Genomic DNA, 18951 nt, shown 5'->3' on the forward strand with positions numbered 1-18951 from the left:
AAAGGATAATAAATGGTAAAGCCCAACATAAGGAGGCAAGCTATACCCTAGAAGAAGCAAGAAACTAATCGTCTTGGCAACAAAACAAAGAGAATGAAAGCACACAAACATAACCTCACATCCAAATATGAATATAAAGGGAAACAATAATCACTATTCCTTAATATCTCTCAATATCAATGGCCTCAACTCCCCAATAAAAAGACATAGATTAACAAACTGGATACGCAACGAGGACCCTGCATTCTGCTGCCTACAAAAAACACACCTCAGAGACAAAGACAGACACCACCTCAGAGTGAAAGGCTGGAAAACAACTTTCCAAGCAAATGGTCAGAAGAAGCAAGCTGGAGTAGCCATTCTAATATCAAATAAAATCAATTTCCAACTAAAAGTCATCAAAAAAGATAAGGAAGGACACTTCATATTCATCAAAGGAAAAATCCACCAAGATGAACTCTCAATCCTAAATATCTATGCCCCAAATACAAGGGCACCTACATACGTAAAAGAAAACTTACTAAAGCTCAAAACACACATTGCACCTCACACAATAATAGTGGGAGATTTCAACACCCCACTCTCATCAATGGACAGATCATGGAAACAGAAATTAAACAGTGATGTCGACAGACTAAGAGAAGTCATAAGCCAAATGGACTTAACGGATATTTATAGAACATTCTATCCTAAAGCAAAAGGATATACCTTCTTCTCAGCTCCTCATGGAACTTTCTCCAAAATTGATCATATAATTGGTCAAAAAACGGGCCTCAACAGGTACAGAAAGATAGAAATAATCCCATGTGTGCTATCGGACCACCACGGACTAAAACTGGTCTTCAATAACAGTAAGGGAAGAATGCCCACATATACGTGGAAATTGAACAATGCTCTACTCAATGATAACCTGGTCAAGGAAGAAATAAAGAAAGAAATTAAAAACTTTTTAGAATTTAATGAAAATGAAGATACAACATACTCAAACTTATGGGACACAATGAAAGCTGTGCTAAGAGGAAAACTCACAGCGCTGAGTGCCTGCAGAAAGAAACAGGAAAGAGCATATGTCAGCAGCTTGACAGCACACCTAAAAGCTCTAGAACAAAAAGAAGCAAATACACCCAGGAGGAGTAGAAGGCAGGAAATAATCAAACTCAGAGCTGAAATCAACCAAGTAGAAACAAAAAGGACCATAGAAAGAATCAACAGAACCAAAAGTTGGTTCTTTGAGAAAATCAACAAGATAGATAAACCCTTAGCCAGACTAACGAGAGGACACAGAGAGTGCGTCCAAATTAACAAAATCAGAAATGAAAAGGGAGACATAACTACAGATTCAGAGGAAATTCAAAAAATCATCAGATCTTACTATAAAAGCCTATATTCAACAAAATTTGAAAATCTTCAGGAAATGGACAATTTCCTAGACAGATACCAGGTATCGAAGTTAAATCAGGAACAGATAAACCAGTTAAACAACCCCATAACTCCTAAGGAAATAGAAGCAGTCATTAAAGGTCTCCCAACCAAAAAGAGCCCAGGTCCAGACGGGTTTAGTGCAGAATTCTATCAAACCTTCATAGAAGACCTCATACCAATATTATCCAAACTATTCCACAAAATTGAAACAGATGGAGCCCTACCGAATTCCTTCTACGAAGCCACAATTACTTTTATACCTAAACCACACAAAGACACATCAAAGAAAGAGAACTTCAGACCAATTTCCCTTATGAATATCGACGCAAAAATACTCAATAAAATTCTGGCAAACCGAATTCAAGAGCACATCAAAACAATCATCCACCATGATCAAGTAGGCTTCATCCCAGGCATGCAGGGATGGTTTAATATACGGAAAACCATCAACGTGATCCATTATATAAACAAACTGAAAGAACAGAACCACATGATCATTTCATTAGATGCTGAGAAAGCATTTGACAAAATTCAACACCCCTTCATGATAAAAGTCCTGGAAAGAATAGGAATTCAAGGCCCATACCTAAACATAGTAAAAGCCATATACAGCAAACCAGTTGCTAACATTAAACTAAATGGAGAGAAACTTGAAGCAATACCACTAAAATCAGGGACTAGACAAGGCTGCCCACTCTCTCCCTACTTATTCAATATAGTTCTTGAAGTTCTAGCCAGAGCAATCAGACAACAAAAGGAGATCAAGGGGATACAGATCGGAAAAGAAGAGGTCAAAATATCACTATTTGCAGATGACATGATAGTATATTTAAGTGATCCCAAAAGTTCCACCAGAGAACTACTAAAGCTGATAAACAACTTCAGCAAAGTGGCTGGGTATAAAATTAACTCAAATAAATCAGTTGCCTTCCTCTATACAAAAGAGAAACAAGCCGAGAAAGAAATTAGGGAAACGACACCCTTCATAGTAGACCCAAATAATATAAAGTACCTCGGTGTGACTTTAACCAAGCAAGTAAAAGATCTGTACAATAAGAACTTCAAGACACTGAGGAAAGAAATTGAAGAAGACCTCAGAAGATGGAAAGATCTCCCATGCTCATGGATTGGCAGGATTAATATAGTAAAAATGGCCATTTTACCAAAAGCAATCTACAGATTCAATGCAATCCCCATCAAAATACCAATCCAATTCTTCAAAGAGTTAGACAGAACAATTTGCAAATTCATCTGGAATAACAAAAAACACAGGATAGCTAAAGCTATCCTCAACAATAAAAGGACTTCAGGGGGAATCACTATCCCTGAACTCAAGCAGTATTACAGAGCAATAGTGATAAAAACTGCATGGTATTGGTACAGAGACAGACAGATAGACCAATGGAATAGAATTGAAGACCCAGAAATGAACCCACACACCTATGGTCACTTGATTTTTAATAAAGGAGCCAAAACCATCCAATGGAAAAAAGATAGCATTTTCAGCAAATGGTGCTGGTTCAACTGGAGGGCAACATGTAGAAGAATGCAGATCAATCTATGCTTATCACCCTGTACAAAGCTTAAGTCCAAGTGGATCAAGGACCTCCACATCAAACCAGATACACTCAAACTAATAGAAGAAAAACTAGGGAAGCATCTGGAACACATGGGCACTGGAAAAAATTTCCTGAACAAAACACCAATTGCTTATGCTCTAAGATCAAGAATCGACAAATGGGATCTCATAAAACTGCAAAGCTTCTGTAAGGCAAAGGACACTGTGGTTAGGACAAAACGGCAACCAACAGATTGGGAAAAGATCTTTACCAATCCTACAACAGATAGATGCCTTATATCCAAAATATACAAAGAACTCAAGAAGTTAGACCGCAGGGAAACAAATAACCCTATTAAAAAATGGGGTTCAGAGCTAAACAAAGAATTCACAGCTGAGGAATGCCGAATGGCTGAGAAACACCTAAAGAAAAATGTTCAACATCTTTAGTCATAAGGGAAATGCAAATCAAAACAACCCTGAGATTTCACCTCACACCAGTGAGAATGGCTAAGATCAAAAACTCAGGTGACAGCAGATGCTGGCGAGGATGCGGAGAAAGAGGAACACTCCTCCATTGTTGGTGGGATTGCAGACTGGTAAAACCATTCTGGAAATCAGTCTGGAGGTTCCTCAGAAAATTGGACATTGAACTGCCTGAGGATCCAGCTATACCTCTCTTGGGCATATACCCAAAAGATGCCTCAACATATAAAAGAGACACGTGCTCCACTATGTTCATCGCAGCCTTATTTATAATAGCCAGAAAATGGAAAGAACCCAGATGCCCTTCAACAGAGGAATGGATACAGAAAATGTGGTACATCTACACAATGGAATATTACTCAGCTATCAAAAACAACAAGTTTATGAAATTCATAGGCAAATGGTTGGAACTGGAAAATATCATCCTGAGTGAGCTAACCCAATCACAGAAAGACATACATGGTATGCACTCATTGATAAGTGGCTATAGCCCAAATGCTTGAATTACCCTAGATCCCTAGAACAAACGAAACTCAAGACGGATGATCAAAATGTGAATGCTTCACTCCTTCTTTAAATGAGGAAAAAGAATACCCTTGGCAGGGAAGGGAGAGGCAAAGATTAAAACAGAGACTGAAGGAACACCCATTCAGAGCCTGCCCCACATGTGGCCCATACATATACAGCCACCCAATTAGACAAGATGGATGAAGCAAAGAAGTGCAGACCGACAGGAGCCGGATGTAGATCGCTCCTGAGAGACACAGCCAGAATACAGCAAATATAGAGGCGAATGCCAGCAGCAAACCACTGAACTGAGAATAGGACCCCTATTGAAGGAATCAGAGAAAGAACTGGAAGAGCTTGAAGGGGCTCGAGACCCCAAAAGTACAACAATGTCAAGCAACCAGAGCTTGCAGGGACTAAGCCACTACCCAAAGACTATACATGGACTGACCCTGGACTCTGACCTCATAGGTAGCAATGAATATCCTAGTAAGAGCACCAGTGGAAGGGGAAGCCCTGGGTCCTGCTAAGACTGAACCCCCAGTGAACTAGTCTATGGGGGGAGGGCGGCAATGGGGGGAGGGTTGGGAGGGGAACACCCATAAGGAAGGGGCGGGGGGAGGGGGATGTTTGCCCGGAAACCGGGAAAGGGAATAACACTCGAAATGTATATAAGAAATACTCAAGTTAATAATAAAAAAAAAATAAGGGAAAATACAAGAGTACTCCCAGAAACTAAGAACCCAAGCTACAAGCCAGCAAGTTGGAAGAGTTATAGAAAAAAAAGTAGAACTGAAGAACTTGCAGTTCTAAAGTCTTGGTCACCTGTGTTTTAAGATGACATTGAGTAAAGTACTATTTCTGTGCCATCAGTTCCCGACCTCCCGACTCTGTGACCCTTTAACACAGTTCCTCATGTTGTGATAACCCCCAACCATTACATTATTTCCTTGTTACTTCATAACTGTAATTTAGCTACTGTTATCATAGTGTAAATACCTAAAATGCAGATATCTGATACATGACCACTATGAAATGGTCATTTGACCCCAAAGGAGTCATAACCAACAGGTTGAGAATCATTACCTTATGCTATCATATATCTGAGTGGAAACTTTGGATAAAACACAATTTAATAGGAAAAAAATGTATGAGGCAAAACTTGTCTTTCAAAGTAGACAGCAGTGAGCCATAAACAATACAATTATTTCCCTTAAGAATAAAAGAAAAAAAATTGACTGCAGTGGAATTCCTGTCCTGGTCTCTCGCTTCTCCCTCCTCTCCAGACAAGATGAGCTTCACCACATGCTCAGCCACCCTCTCCACCAACTACTGGTCCCTGGACTCTGTGCTGACTCCCAGTTCGGTCTGCCAGCAGTGCAGCCAGCATCTGTGCAGGTGCTGGGGGCTCCGCGTCCCGGATATCAGTGTCCCACTCTGTCTTTGGTGGCTCCATGGGGTCCACAGGCCTGGTGGGAATGGGTAGGGTCCAGACTGAGAAGGAGACCATGCAAGACCTGAACAACCACCTGGCCAGCTACCTACACAAGGTAAAGAGCCTGGAGACTGAGAACAGGAGACTAGAGAGCAAAATCTGGGAATATCTGGAGAAAAGGGGTCCCCAAGGGCGTCAAAGACTGGGGCCATTTCTTCAAGACCATCGAAGATCTGAGGGCTCAGATCTTTGTGAATTCTGTGAACAATGCCCACATTGTCTGGCAGATCGACAATGCCTGTCTTGCTGCTGATGACTTTAGAGTCAGAACTGGCCATGCACCTCTGTGGAGAGCGACATTCCTGGACTCCACAAGGTGGCAGATGACACCAACATCACAAGGTTGCAGCTGGAGACAGAAATCGAAGCACTCAGGAGGAGCTGCTGTTCATGAAGAAGAATCCTGAGGAGGAAGTCCAAGGCCTGGAAGCTCAGATTGCCAGTTCTGGTTGACTGTGGAAGTGGATGCTCCCAAATCTCAGGTCCTCAGCAAGATCATGGTGGACATCTGCGCCCAGTATAAAGAGCTGGCTCAGAAGAACCGTGAGGAACTGGACAAGTACTGCTCTCAGATTGAGGAGAGTACCACAGTAGTCACCACCAACTCTGCCAAAATCCATGTTGCTGAGACCATGTTCTTGGAGCTGAGATGCACCCTCTAGACCTTGAAGATTGACTTGGACTCCACGGAAAACAAGAATATCAACGTGGAGAACAACCTTGGGGACATGGAGGCCAGATACAAGGCACAGATGGAGCTGCTCAATGGGGTTAGAGGTGGCACAAACTCTGGCAGAAGGACAGCACCAGACCCAGGAATATGAAGCCCTGTTGAACATCAAGGTCAAACTTGAGGCAGAGATTGCCACCTATAGCTGCTCGCTGAAGGATGGGAAAGATTTCAGTCTCAACGATGCCCTGGATTCCAGCAACTCCATGCAAACTGTGCAGAGGACAACTATTCATAAGGTCGTGGATGACAAAGTGGTGTCCAAGACCAATGACACCAGAGTTCTGAGGCACTGAGGCAGAGAAGGAGGGAACTCCCTGGGGACTGAGGGACCAATAAAAGTTGAGAGCTCAAAAATAAATAAATAAATAAATAAATAAATAAATAAATAAATAAATAAATACCACTATAGCAAAATACCAAAATAAAATTGAAATTAATATAATATATATTTCTAATTTAGCTTTATTTTATTTTATGTATATATGTGTGTATGTGTGTATATTATATTATAGTATATTCTATTATTATTATAGTATAGTATATTCTATTATATTATTATATATATGCAGTTAACTGCTCTAATGAAAAAACTGAACCATTCAGTCACCATAAAGACCATTGCCATGCCCTGGTAACCCACTTTATATTATCTTCCCTAATCACTTATGAACGGTAGGCTGTTCTCATCTTGACAATTCCATCATTTTGAGAATGTTATATAAACAGAATTATAGGAAATGTTACTTTTTCCTATGAGTTCTTTTCCTCCATTGAAATTATTGTACAATTCTCCTGTTCATACCCTGTTGTAGCTCCATGTATGCCATGGCCTGAACATACCACCATTTGTTATAACTGTTCAAATGTGGGTGGCTATTTTGCTTGTTTCCAGATTGAACCTATTAAAATAATGCTTGTAAGATTATATTTATGCAGATGTTTTTATGAAACAATGTTTTAATTTCTGTATGGATGGTTGCTCATGAATGTGAGTACATTAAAATGACAGTGGCACCAGAAGAGTAGGGAAAGGAGTCAAATAAAATAGGAATCAAGAATCAGTGGCTGAAGAAGGTTACAGAAGCTCACATGATAAAAAGGGACTGGGGAGATGGTTAAGTTGTTAAAATACAGACTATGCAAGCATGAAGATCTGAATTCATATCCCAGTACACACACATAAAAAGCTAAGAGCAAAAGCTGGGCATGCAAATATATACCTGTAGACCTAGCCCTGGCCATTGGCCAGTCAGTGATCTTCAACTTTAGTGATAGACCCTGCCTCAAAAAATAAAATAAATAAAACAAAGGTGAGCAACAATAGAGGGACACAGCCTGTCTTAATTACTGGCTTCCAAACATATGCATGCAGCCATGCACACACCCATACTTACAAGTACGTATACCACACCATCCATGCTAGAAAAGGCACACAGGCGCATGTGTGTGCTTGAAAGACCTACTGTCAAGATATACCCAGCAGAGGGGGCTGGGGATTTAGCTCAGTGGTAGAGCGCTTACCTAGGAAGCGCAAGGCCCTGGGTTCGGTCCCCAGCTCCGAAAAAAAAAAGAACCAAAAAAAAAAAAAAAAAGATATACCCAGCAGAGCTAGATGGACAGCACAGCAGTTAGGAGCACTTCTTGCTCTTCCAGAGAACCAGATTTGGGTTCTCAGAACCCAAGTTAGGTGGCTTACAACTACCTATAACTCTATCATCAGAGGATACAATACCTTCTGACCTTTATGGGCACCCACATATGTGGTATGTACTTACTCAGATACACAAGTGTACACATAAATGAAAATAGAAAGTTCTTAATGACTTCCAATTGATGTTGTTGCCAAGAAAGTAGATTCATGGTCAGGCTGAGGGTCCTGTGCTCATTCATAAGCTAATTGCCTCACTTACACAACCACTTATCTTTCTATCCATTCAATGACTTGCCCATTCAACAATGGCTGTGATAGAACTACAGGCACCAACTTAGACCTTAGGAACCTACAGAAGACATGGGCTGTTAGAAACATATGAAAACATAGCAATTATAATTTAGTGTGAGTGGCTCTCAGAGTACCCAGCCTCTTGAAAAAGAAGAAGGAGGAGGAGGAGAAGGAGAAGGAAAGGAATAGGAGGAGGAGAGGGAGAGGAAGAGGAGAGGGGGAAGAGGATGAGGAGGAGGAGGAGGAGGAGGAGGAGGAGGAGGAGGAGGAGGAGGAGGAGGAGGAGGTGGTGGTGGTGGTAACCAATAAAGCAGAAAAGAATACTTTGTTTTTCCTGGGGGGGGGGGGATCATCTGAAAGAAGTCATTAAAATGTAGAAATAGGGGTATCATATTCAACATACCAATACCAGGCCTAGTATCTCAATCCTTAAATCCCAGTGCTAGGGAGGAAGTAAGCAGGTCTCTCTGAGTTCAAGCCCAGTCTGGTCTACATAGTGAGTTCCTGGACAAGTAAGGCTGTATAGAATGATGCTGTCTCTCAAAACCAAAATAATTACATAAAATAGTGAGATCTGTATATGTGTAGTCATGGTGCTAACAAAAAAAGAGGTTGGAGCAATGGTCTGTGTCTACACGTGTGAAACAAGATCATGAACTTGAGTGTGAATGTGGAGCTAGGAATTCATGGGCTTTTACTCTTGTCCCAAGGGGACTAGAATCTTTCTTGTGGCCATGAAGGAAGCCTGGAGGCATTTATACAATGTGATGAAATGTATAATTTTTGGAAGCGTCTCCCTGGAAGCATTATGGACAACTGAGAGCTAAGAAAGGCACGTGTTAATGGCAGCACTGGGTAATGCCGCTCAGCTTATCACTCTCGGGGATATGTGTTAGTCTGTGAAAATGAAGGCATTTCCTAGCAACTCCCTACCTTTCTTCCAGATTTTTACCTTCTGCAAGTCTATATCATCTTAGGTCTAAGATGTTAATGACTTTGACTAATTGTCAACACTGGCATTACAATGACTGAGTACCTTATCATCTCTCACAGTGAGCAAAGCTAATTAAAATTGACTACAGAAGAACTTTCCTAGCAATGCTCCCCCTGACCCCCACACTATTATTTTCAGAGATGTGAGCTTATTGTGCTGACATGGTGAACTACACAAGCAGGCTTATTACCCTGATTCTCATGTTCTAGTTCCAGGTGTGACAATTTTGAAGACTCAGGAAAATAAGAATGACTGAACTTGTGGTGTTAGAAACACCCCAAATTTTTTGATGATTGATTGATTGATTGATTGAGTCATACATTCATTCACTCACTCACTCACTTGACAGACCTTAACAGACATCAGTTATGTGCTAGCAACTATGTTAGGGGAAGACAAATGAGCAGGATGTGTCTGGAAGAACCCAGTGAGAGCAGCACACTTAGAGGATAAATGTATGCCCTGTGTAAGCGCTGAAGTGGACAGATGGGAACTCTACCTAGGGATACTACAGACAGACAACAATTTTAGATGTGGACTTTGAGCCATGGACAGCAACTTCTTTCCTTGACTTTCACTTCTGCTACCTGTTCTTATTTGGTGAAATATATGCAAATTATATGAGAACAGAAGGTTTGGAATCCATATCAGGAATTGGACCAGGCTAAACAGAAAATGAATCCATATCACTTTGTGGCATGAAATATATAAAGTTCTAAGTTAAAAGGAACCAATCTTAGACTCCAGGAGGATGGTTGGGACATGCCCCATTGTGGAGTACCTATAGGAAGATGGCAGGCAACAAAGGTGTCCAACAATGTGATTGCATTCTAACTGAGCATCACCAGCTCTTTATGACACATCAGACCACCCTTTGGGGCTGAGGTATGCACATTGCCCTAAGCACAGGGAGTTGATCAGCTGAATGCTTAACCATGTCCTCCTTGGGGCACAGAGAGGTTTTTGTCCCAAGTTTCATCCTCTGCCTGGAGGGGTAGCTTGTGTTCAATAACTAGCCCCAGTGTCTTATCTTATCTTTCTTTGAAAATGGTCATTCCAACCCTGAAGTTCCCCCACAGACCAACTGATGTATTATTTCAACCACATATCACACCTCACTTTTTTACTCTGCTGGGTCCAGCCTCTCACATCCTTTACACAGCAGATTTTGACCAACATCATGCCTCAGTTTCAATCTCAAGGCTGTTCCTTGGAGAGCTGAGCTTCAAAGAAGCATCTACTTTGCGCTAGTTTGAGGGACCTAACAGTACGGCAGTAAGGCCACCAACCTCAGGTCAATGACTGTCAGAGCTTCTGGATGAAATGCATGGCTCTAGGAAACTGATAGACCCATGAACTGCAGGAAGAGAGGAGGAGGAGGTCTTCTAAGGACATGCTATTAAGTTGTACACATAAAACAATTATGCTTTAGATATTAGGATTCTCTAACTTCATAATGCCTTTATAGGTAAAGAATGAGTAATCTTTCCTCCTAAGACAACTGGGCACTCAGGATCATTGCCTTCTTTTAAAAAGATGATTCCTAACCTCCCATGGTGCTGTATTCTAAGATAGCTTTTCTTATGGAGAAATCCTTTCTTGTATTTTGCAAAAACATTTTCTCAGGTCCTGTCCTCTATAAATGATACAGACGGAATTGTCTCCCTTTTTAAGGATGCTAGGCTTTTTATTTATTCCAATGTAAAAATAATTTACATGTCAAATCACTTTTTAATTTAGGGGATAATAGAAATTTTTGCATTAACTGGATAGGTTTTGATATCGGGTCATCTTTTAGTTGTAATAATAGTTTTAGTTTATATTCCACTTAAAAAGAATCATTGTATTTTCCACATACAAATTGAGCTATTTAGGAACGAAGTAATAAGTGTATTGGATTAACTCATGATAATGCAGAAGGAAAATATAAGCAGGAACATAGATAAAATAAAATTGGCCACACGTTGCTATTGAGGCAGGATAATGGCAGCCACTCTACTGACCCATATTAAAATGCTCCAAGCTGGCAGGTATTATGAGATAACAGTGCAGTAGACAGCCAGGATATAATGGCTATTTGGGTTATGTTTGGGGCAGGGATGGGAGTGGAGGAGAGATGGTTATGTTTGTTAGTTTTTATCAAGCTAGAGTTATCTGAGAAGACAAACCTCAACTGAGAACATGTCTTCATCAGATTATCTGTAGGTAAGCCCATGAGTAATTTTCTTGATTGATGATCAATGGAGGATTGAGGATTGAGGATTGAAGATGCATAGTCCAGTGCATTGTTGGTGGTACCCCCAACTCAGGTGGTCCTGAGTTCTATAAGAAAGGAGGCTTAGCAAGCCCTTAGGAGCAAGTCAGTATGCCCTGTTCCTCCATGGTCTCTTCTTTAGTTCCTGCCTTGAGTTATTGGCATGGCTTCCCTCAGTGGTCTGTGATCCACGGTGTGTAAGTCAAATAAGTCAGCTCCTTCCTTTGGTCAGGGTTTTGCAACAGCAATAGGAACCAGAGTAGGACATGGGGTGAATGCATGACTGCTATTTACTCCTCTGGGATAGCTCTAATGGGATAGCTCAACATGACTTCTAATTGACCTCCCATGTACCAGTCTGACAGCGCACTCACTTTCTCAGGTGTGAACATTCTGGGGAACTGAGCAGTGCAGGAAAAGTCTTTTACTCATCAGCAGTCAGTCCATCATCCACTTTATGACTCAGGGACTTACTGAAACTTCTCATTTACTGAAGACTACTTTCTCAGTTTGATAAATTCTGGGTTTCTACCCTTCGGTTTTTCCATTATGTGTTAACTTTGGTACCAAAGAGTTGTACTCTCCCTGCCTTCTTTGACCAGATGACTCTGATAATTTGTTTGCATGTTCATTCTACCAAAGACCTCTGCTTAGAGTATCTTCTTGCTGAGGATCCTTAACCAACATGGCTGAAATCCAGGAACATACATTGCAATGCATTTGTCCCCAAAATAAGATGTTGAAATTATGTAAAATATGCCTATTCGGGGTCTAGGGCATTATGGGTATAACTAAGGTGAAGCAATACTGGTATAACACATTTCCTAATCCAAAATGGCCAGGGATTGTCTCCATCTGAAGACACAGGAAGAGTGCTACATGGAATGAGGTGGATAGTGGCCAAGGAGCTACAAGCCAACATCAGGAAGCTCAGAAGAGTTAAAGAGGAACTACTTTTCTCAAGTTTCCAAGGGAACGGTTTTCTGGTGGCATCTCAATTTCAAACCTCTACAGCATAGAATATGAAATAATAAATGTGTCTAGATTTAAGCCATCCACTTTGTAGTGTTTGTCTGATAGCTATAAAATTGATGTAAGCCGAAGGAGGCGACAGTCAGAAGTTGGTAAACATTCACTGTAAAAACATTAAGGAATCCTGGAGAAATACCCTTAGCGCAATGAGAGCCACATTGTCACTAAGTTAGAAACTACCTCTAGAAGGAGAACACAAGCCAAGGAATGCTGGCCATTGAAAGACACCAGAGAATTAAAAAATATAGGTTCTCCCTGGATCCTCCAGAAATAAATTAGTTCTTTAGATAACTTGATTTTTAGCTCAGTCATAGCAGATTTACAGAACTATAATATTATAAAATTTATATTATTTTAAGCCAATAAATTTGTAAAATTGTATTATGACACCCACAGAAAGCTAATTTATTATCCCTTTCTTTAAAACTGCAGGCTTCTATCCCCTTCTGGGCCTGCAATCCTTCCTCCTATTCTTTCATAAGAGTCCCCAAGCTCTATCTACTGTTTGGCTGTGGGTATCTGCATCTGTATGAATCAGCTGCTGGGTGGAGCCTCTCAGAGGACATTATGCTCCTGTCTGTAGGCATAATAGAATATCATTAACAGTGTCGGGGATTGGGGCTTGCCAATGAGACAGGTCTCAAATTGGGCCTGTTATTGGTTGGGCATTCCTTATTCTCTGCTCCATTTCTTATAAAATAAATAAATTTTGGGTTGAAAGACTTGTGGGTGGTTTAGTATCTCTATTGTGCCACTGGGGTTCTTGCCTAGCTACTGGATATGATCTCTTCAGGCTCCATATGCCCAATGTTGTGAGCTAAGGTAACCCTCCCCCATTGATTCTTGGGCACCTCCCTATCCCAGGTCTCTGTCTCATCCTGAAGATGGCCTCCACCTCCTCACACCCATCAGTAATAGATTTCCATTCATATTCATGACCATCTAGCCATCTCTCCTGTCCTTCCCCATACCCAATCCTGAGCCATCATCATTCCCCCTTAGTTCCCTTCCTCCCAGTTCCCTTTCTCTATCCACCTCTAATGAACAAAGTCAACTAATCCAGACCCTTGGGCTCTCAGAGTCTGAACTACCAACCAAAGAATATACACTGGCTAGACTTAGGTGTCCCTGCACATATGTAGCAGATGTACAGCTTGGTCTTCATGTGGGTCCTGAACAACTGGAACAGGGACCATCCCAAAAGTTGTTACCTGTATGTGGGATGTGTTATTCTAGCTGGACTGCCTTGTCTGGCCTCAGTGGGAGAGGAAGCACCTAGCCTCTCAGAGACTTGAAATGCCAGGGTGGATGAATACCCAGGGGGCCCTCACCAGCTCAAGGAAAAGGGGAGGAGGGCATGGGAAAAGGATTATGGGAGGAGGTGACCAGAAGGGGACAGTGAGTGGGATGTAAAGTGAATAAGTAAAATATAAAATTAAAAATAAAACAAAAAAAACCCAAAAACAAAACAAAACCAAACTGCATGCTCACTCACAGCTAGCACACGGCAACTGGGGATTTGGCTCCATAGTAAAGTATGTAGCATGCACTTGGCCTTGGACTTGATCCCAAGCCCTGTAAGAAAGGAGACTGAAAGCAGAGTACCTGATACAGAAAAGTACAGTTGTTGACTTCCCCAGAAGTCTCTTTGTTGTTACAAATACTAATCTAAATCCTTAGCTAACAATTATCTGTGTAATTGGCCCTCATGCCGTTTTCTCATGCTAAATTGTCAGAATTAAAGTCTAAAAATCTACCTGAAAGGATGGAAATGACCTTGTTGCCACCTTCTCCATAGCACAGGTACTCACTCAAAGCAGCGAGACTGACCAGAGTTCTAATCTTCATTTCATCACAAGTTTTGCAACCTCTAATGAGCTGTTTTAAGCCACAAGTTATACCTTTGCTAGTAAACCAGAGCTAGAAACAGTGTCAGCCTTCCAAGGTGACTGATTCACCCATGTGAGATGATAACTAGCATAGTCTTAAACATCTTAAACTTGGAATGCAAAGAAGTAGCCTGATGCTGATGTTGACTCTACCCTAGAAACATGGATGGCACTACTTAATACCAGCTCTGAAAGCTTAAGGTGCAGATGACTCCCTCTCATTTTGTATATGTATAGTAATAGAATAGACACCTTGGTTAATTCTAAACACTTCTGCATATGTGCATGCATGTGGGTATTGAATTTATGTGAGCCCTTAAATTGCAAACGCTATTAGCATAGCATGAGGAGAGGTTTAAATGATCACAATATGAACTCGAACCTGAATTCAGTAGCTGGAGTTTGGCAATGACCTTCCTCCATCATACCATCTCTGTAGTCTGTCTGCAGACTGGAATAGTGCTCTTAGAAGTTTAAAGATGGCGAAGGGCCTCTGCACTCCTGTCTTCAGCCTGCTGTCCAGCCTGAAGTCCATTCCACAGTCACAGCCATTTTTAGTTCTCATGTGCCTACTCTTTATCTGCCTGATGGCACTTGTTGGTTTCAGCATATGGAGCAGAAGCTTAGTTTCCTTGTTTTCCTGTCAGTGGCTTATCTCTGCTTTCCATGCTTAAGAGAATTTCTCCCTGGGATAGTCTGTGGAATATTGTTCAGATTGAACCTCACTTCTAGCCCTAGATTCATTCATTACCTTAGAGCCCTTTGATTTTGAGCAAGGGACTCCACATCTCTGCGCACAATATTCTGCAGACAAAATGGGATGGACCTCAGGTATTCTGGAGAGGGTGAATGAAACACATAGACAAAATGCCCAGCATTAGAATATAATAACAATATTCATCATACTAACATTATTACTGCTTTATTGCTTCTGGTTCTCTCCAAAGAGTATCCTCCTGTCTTCTTCAGATCTGTTTTGCAGCCTGATCCCTTGAGGAGCCATCTCCAGGGGCCACTTCCTCTGTTATATTAGGCTACAACCTCTACAATATTAAAGAGATAACCAGTTCGTGATTTTATAGCATGTTAGTTGCTGAATCAGGTGCAGAATGTCCTTTAATATGGCATCAATTAATAAAAGCCAAGCTGCCCCCTACCTGGTAGAGAGGATAAGAGCTTATTAAGACAATGTCTTCATAGTACTCATAAGCCCCTTGAAAGACATTCACTAGGTAAACAGTGGGATTTGATTTTCATGTTGTTTGTTTGGATTCTTTATGCACATTCCCTGGATTGTATTAAATAGGTCCTCCGCAATGCCTCCCACTGTGTGGGTGCTTGTTAGAGCAGCTACATTCTCAGGCTGGTAAATGCTGCTGTTGGGCTCCTCTGCTTCACAGGGCATTCCTTCCCCAACTCTCTTCCTCCCTTGTCCTTTATCCTTTGGGGCCTTGGGCCTTTTCCACTTCAAGCTTCCCAATCCATTGACCTTCATTTGGAGGCAGATAAGACTCATAGAGGAACTATCTGATGATCTAGAAGACCAGACTACATTCTAAACTATCAAGGCACAGTCCATGGCTGAGGCCCCAAGTTCAAAATCTCTAAGCTTTTCCAAATAGTTCCGGTGTGCAACCAAGACCATGAACTGCTGGGCTTACCTGACTGCTGTAGATCCTGCAGATCCCAATCATGTGACCTATAAACAAGCTAGAACTTACATCTTATCTCTACTCAACCAAGAGCTCCTCTATGACCCATTGTATTTTGTTCTCCACCATCAAGGAATAATAAGACCTGAAAAAGAGCAAGTGTTCAACCCACATTTCTTCAGATAAAAGCATTCCTTTTCCACCCTCAGGGGATTACCCTAGTTTCAAAAATCGGTCAGAATTCATACTAATTCTATCCACTGATTATTCATCCTCTTAGTAAATGCTGATTTTGTTGCTGTCTGATAGGGACAGAAGACCAGTGCAGTGGCATGGTACAACTCTCATCCATAGGATCAGGCTTGGCCATGGCCACTCAGAAGAAGACTTGGGGTTCAGGGACAGAGCAGAAAGAGCCAAGGCCTCCTAACATTCACATTCAAGTTCAAGTACACTTTTCCTTCCATCCACATGTCCTCTCTCAGTGGCTTGGATAAAAGGAATGATACTGCTCAGTGCTCAGGTGGTCTGGGTCACTATAAGACATGATGCAATGAATATGATGCACCCTCATGCTGATCAACTGGGACGTCCATAGCAAAGCACCATAGAAGAACCAGCTTAAACCCTGGGCATGTTCTGTTCATCTTTCTGGAAGTTGGAAACACTATAGGCACAGCTAGTTTTCTCTTAAGGCCTCTCTTCCTGACTTGCAGGACTGCCTTCTGGCTGGGCCCCACCATGATGAAGAAAAAGAAACTGAGAACTTTACAGTGTATATAATGGATTTACTTACCTTTTTTGAAAAATTTATACAGTATGTTTTGATTATATTCATTCATTTCCTCTGACAATGACTCTTAGATTCTCTCCAATCTTGTTATCCACCCAACTTTATGTTTGTGCTCTCTCTTCAAAAAACATGGGGTTCCATTTTGTTGTCCAACTTCTTATGAGCATGTGCCTGCCGTGGAGTGTGCTTACTATACTCAGGTCCCCTATGAGACCAAATAAGAAGCTTTCTCCACTGAAGAAAATTGACTTTCCCTGTTTCAGTAGCTATTAATTGCCAATAGCTCCATGGGTAGTGAACTGTCTTCTAACAAGAACTTAAGTCCTTTCCTGTTAGGACCTAGCTCTGATGACCTCCTTTCACATTAACTTAACTTCCTGTTGGCTCTCTATCCAAGCGTTGTCACCATTTGGCAACACTATGGATTAGTATGTGGATCTAACTCATTCCACAGTTATGTCAAGCATATGGGTTAGGAATAAAAATATTGTTTCCCTCCCTACCTTCCTCACTTCCTCTCTTTTTCACTCTCCCTCCCTCCTTCCTCTTTTCTTTCCTGCCTTCCTTCTTTGAAAGAACCAAAAACATTTCGAGGAGTTTTGTTTTCTGTCCACAGCTGAGGGACATACAAGCTCCATGTCTTGGTTAGCGTGAGGTGTGCTACAAAATGCACAGGAGGGCAGATGTCTCTTTGACATACCTTCATTTCTCTTTTCTGTATACCCTGGTTGTTCTAATTTCTAGAGAAAGTTCCATATTGTAATCTATAATGGCCATACCAATTTATACAATTGGATAAAGAAAATGCAATATGCACACAGCAGAGTACCACTTTACCTTTAGGCAAGGATGGAATCCCATCATTTGTACCAATGTGGATGGAACTACAGATTATTATTCTGCTGAGTAAAATAAGGCAGGCATGGGGACACATGTGTCATGTGATCTCATATGTGAATCTGAAAAGGTTGATATCAGAGATGAAGAGGACAGAGAGAGAGAAGAGGGTGTAGATGAGACTAGGGGTGAGGCTTTCCCATGGGAACTGAGTTACAGTGAGAGAGTCTGGTGGGCTCTTGTCAAGTGGGATGGCTGAAAGAAAAGCCAGTAACATAGTGAATATTGAAAAAGGCATATCAGATGTTTCCACCATAAAGAAATGATAAATGTTTTAGGCGATAGCGATAATTAAACTGATTTAAACATAACAATGTAATGTTTCAAAATTCCATATGGTGCCCCATAAATGTATATAGTTTTTATGTTTCCATCTTTCAGTTAAAATTTGTAATTAAAACAAATGAACAAATACCAAATCTAGAAAGAATTTTTATAGGCAAGCAAAAATAAACGCATTAAAAGAAAGGAAAACATCAAAGGCTGTTTAAAAGGACTGGTGAAATCCAGTTTAACCAGGAGTTGGAGGTGGATCATGGCAGGAGTGGGGTACAATAACAGAGGAGGGTGCAAAGCTAAAAGCCTTTGCATTTTCATGTGAATGGTAGTCTTTTTCTTCTGAATTTCCCAGCTTGATGGTAAGTTTCTTAAGGCAAAGGCCTTGTTCACTGTCCCTTTCTAGCACACCCTTAGCCTAGACCACTGCCAGGAAAATGCAGCAGAAATTGCTGTGCAACTTGGCATATCAAAACCACTCTCTTAGACGTGCTCAGTTTGACCTAAAGCCAACTGGTGCTTGCTTTGATCAGAATAACTTGAGGGATCCAGAATTGCTCTCTTGAGACTCCACCCCTACTTCCTGCTTCTAGATTGTCCACTACCAGGAATCTTAAACACTCCAGATAGATAGATCTGTTCCCAAGGAAAGAGGGCTGTGCAGTCCTGAAAGTTCTCCTGTTGCCCATGGGCATTAATGAACAGCTCTGCAATGTAAGCACCAGCATGCTCTACCCCATGGTGATACCTCTCTGGCTCTAGACTTTTCCTGTGCCTAGCTGGCAAAGTCTTCTTAAATCCTTTGCCCTTCCCCAGATGCCTGCATGATAACCCTAACAACAGGCCTTTGTTCTCACAGCCAAATGGAAATAGAAATTTCCAAAGCCACATTTGCAACCTTGTTATAGTTTGTCTCTCAAGGGTTCCTATGCTGAAACTGATTGACCATCATGACAATATTGGGAGATGGTAGGATCTGTCAGAAGAGGAGCCTGGTGGGAGGTGACTGGGTCTGGACTTC

The 18951-nt window shown here is 41.3% G+C and overlaps 1 protein-coding gene, 1 long non-coding RNA gene and 1 pseudogene across 9 annotated transcripts in view; 2 read left to right on the forward strand and 1 right to left on the reverse strand.

Moving 5' to 3' along the window:
• Dab1 (DAB adaptor protein 1) overlaps positions 1–18951 on the forward strand; it is a 1118143-nt gene that overhangs the window by 493783 nt on the left and 605409 nt on the right. The window lies entirely within an intron of this gene.
• The window catches only part of LOC120103116 (uncharacterized), a 44423-nt gene that overhangs the window by 20212 nt on the left and 5260 nt on the right, over positions 1–18951 (reverse strand). For 2 of the 5 annotated variants that reach the window (XR_015621010.1, XR_015621009.1), the window contains exon 3: positions 15064–15148. The exons of 2 other annotated variants lie outside the window; for them this stretch is intronic. This is a non-coding gene — a long non-coding RNA (uncharacterized LOC120103116). Of the gene's footprint in view, positions 1–15063; positions 15149–15222; positions 15356–18951 lie in introns of all 5 variants that reach the window. One more of the 5 variants, XR_015621011.1, reaches the window with a different exon arrangement.
• Krt18-ps5 (keratin 18, pseudogene 5) lies at positions 5236–6537 on the forward strand (annotated as a pseudogene).

Source organism: Rattus norvegicus, chromosome 5 (assembly GCF_021556685.1).
Source record: "Rattus norvegicus strain SHRSP/BbbUtx chromosome 5, alternate assembly SHRSP_T2T, whole genome shotgun sequence".
Taxonomy (NCBI): Eukaryota; Metazoa; Chordata; class Mammalia; order Rodentia; family Muridae; genus Rattus; species Rattus norvegicus.